Below are 2,674 nucleotides of genomic sequence, written 5' to 3' on the forward strand. Positions count from 1 at the left end.
GGGGGGGGGCATGAGGTGCATTTGGTCAAAACAGGGCCTGCTATGTGGTGTGCCCTGGTGGGCGGGGCAGCGGTGGGCAGGCCTGCCTGGAGGCGGAGGATGCTGCCCTGCAGTTGGGGAGAGCTGTACCTGGAAGGGTTTAGCGTTCAAATGCCTCCCCAGATGTTTTCCGTTTTCTGTACATGTGTGTGTGCTCTGGAATAAACTACACAACCTGGGAATTATCAGTTAAGAGAGGAAAGAAAATATGCATTTACCCTGTCTTTTATAATTATATAATCACGTTTACAGGTGTCCTTTGTTTTTTTCTATGGATGTGAATTACCATCTAGGTCGCTTGTTTTCCTTAAGTATTTTTCATAGGTGGGTCTACTAGCAACAAATTTTCTAATTTTTTGTTTATCCGGAAATGTTTTATTTTGCCTTCATTTTTTGAAAGGTGGTTTTGCTGAACGTCAGCACTTTGATTGTATCGTCCCACTGCCCTCTGGCCTCTGCTGTTTCTGATGAGTCAGCTATTGATCTTATAGTTCTCTTATCTACAAGTCAGTTTTCTCTTGCGTCCTTGTTTTCCAGCATTTTTACTATGATACATCTGGGTGTGGTTCTCTTTGTGGTTATTTGATGTGGAATTCATTCCGCTTCATGGATGCACAGAGTAGTGTCTTTCATCACATTTGGGAAGTTTCTAGCCATTATTCATTCTAATATTTTTTTCCGTGGTTTTCTCTTTCTGCGTGCCTTCTGGCACTTCCATTATGCGTGTATTGCTGTTCTTACTGCTGCACCGCTTTTCTCTGAGGCTCTCTTACCTCTTCTTCTTTCTTTTCCTCGCTGTCCTTTCTTTTTAAATAAATTTATTTATTTATATATCTTTGGCTGCGTTGGGTCTTCGTGGCTGCCCACGGGCTTTCTCTAGTTGCCGTAAGCGGGGGCTACTCTGCGTTGCGGTGTGCGGGCTTCTCGTTGTGGTGGCTTCTCTTGTTGCAGAGCATGGGCTCTAGGTGCACAGGCTTCGGTAGTTGTGGCTTTGCCGGCTCTAGAGCACAGGCCCAGTAGTTGTGGCGCACGGGCTTAGTTGCTCTGCGGCATGTGGGATCTTCCCGGACTGGGGCACAAACCCGTGTCCCCTGCATCGGCAGGCGGACTCTCAACCACCGCGCCACCAGGGGAGCCCTGAACGTCTTTATAACCGCTGCCCTGAAGTCTTTGTTAAGTGTGACATCTGGGTCCTCTCAATGTTAGTTTATATCGCCTGCTCTTTTTTGCCTGTGATGGGTCACATTCTGTAGTTTCTTTGCGTGCCTCATAATTTTTTTGTTAAAACGTAGATATTTTAGGTAACACATTATTCCAACTCTGGGTACTTGTCCCCTGTCCCCCCCTCTCCAGAGCTTGTGTTCACCATTTTCTTGTTTATTTGTTTAGTGACTTGCTGGACGGTTTCAGAGAAGTCTCCTTCCCCTGCAGCGTGCAGCTAGTGAGGTCGCCCCCCAGAGAGCACAGCTGTGGGCTGTGCAGTCGCCCAGTGGCAGCCGGTGTACAGGGGCCTCTTCCTCTCCCGGTCTGCTCATCTGGCTGCCTCTGTCATTATCACACCAGCTGTTCAGCTCCACTCACTGCAAGCTGGCTGCTCTATTGTTTTTAACAGTACCGTGGGGCATAAACTGCTCCACGGTCGGATCTGGTTAAATTCCTGTCTCTTTGCTCAGCCCTTGAGGTTTGTTCTTACTCAGAGGGCTCTTCCCTGGTTCTCTCTGGTAAACTAAATGACCTGTGGTCTACCTTATTGCTGCCATAGAGCTACCAGCCTCCTCTTAATTGTTCACCTCCAAAATCTACAGTGTTTCTGAGGATGTCCTTAGGATTGAACTTCCTCATACAGTTTCAAATAAAGTCAGTTCCGGGCTTCCCTGGTGGCGCTAGTGGTTGAGAGTCCGCCTGCCGATGCAGGGGACGTGGGTTCGTGCCCCGGTCCGGGAGTGATCCCACATGCCGCGGAGCGGCTGGGCCCGTGAGCCGTGGCCGCTGAGCCTGCGCGTCCGGAGCCTGTGCTCCGCAGCGGGAGAGGCCACGGCAGTGAGAGGCCCGCGTACCGCAAAAAATAAAAAAATTAAAAGTAAAGTCAGTTCCTCTGGGGAGTGTTTTGGAGCTCTCTGTTTTTGTAGAAAACCTCTTCCCCGGCCAAAATCTCTGAGCCACGGCCTCAGGCGCTGGGCCCCCTGCAGGAGCTGGGGCCAGGTGAAAGAGGTCCCGGGAGACTCAGCCTGCCACGCCTGGGAAAGAGCCATCACCTTATAAGAAGGGCAGGTGGGAGCCATACTCACAAAGAATTTGGCCTCTGAAACTCAGGGCTGGAGGAAATGAGAACCACTGCCGGCCTCCCCTCCTGGAGAGGTGCCACATCCCTGGACTGCATTTCTGACCACACCTGCTTAGGCTGGAGTCGAGAGGGGAGAGTGGTTCACGGCTCAGGTGCCACAGACTCTCCTGAATAAATGCCTCTTCACTTGCTCTCTGCCCTTAGGAAAATTTACAGAGACTTTAAATTGTTGTTTTTTAATGATTTTCACCAGTTTTGGTCATTCCCCTGAGAAGTTGTCGATAGGGCTCCTCATACTGGCCCTTGGTGGTGACTCTCACCTCATACCTTTTTTTTTTTTTTTTTTTTTTT

At 49.7% G+C, this 2,674-nt stretch overlaps 1 protein-coding gene across 2 annotated transcripts in view; it reads left to right on the forward strand.

The window, feature by feature from the left end:
* Nucleotides 1-2,674, forward strand: part of ALDH1L1 (aldehyde dehydrogenase 1 family member L1) — a 43,580-nt gene that overhangs the window by 29,399 nt on the left and 11,507 nt on the right. The window lies entirely within an intron of this gene.

Source organism: Lipotes vexillifer, unplaced genomic scaffold (genome assembly GCF_000442215.2).
Source record: "Lipotes vexillifer unplaced genomic scaffold, Lipotes_vexillifer_v1.1 scaffold1115, whole genome shotgun sequence".
NCBI classification, from domain to species: Eukaryota; Metazoa; Chordata; class Mammalia; order Artiodactyla; family Lipotidae; genus Lipotes; species Lipotes vexillifer.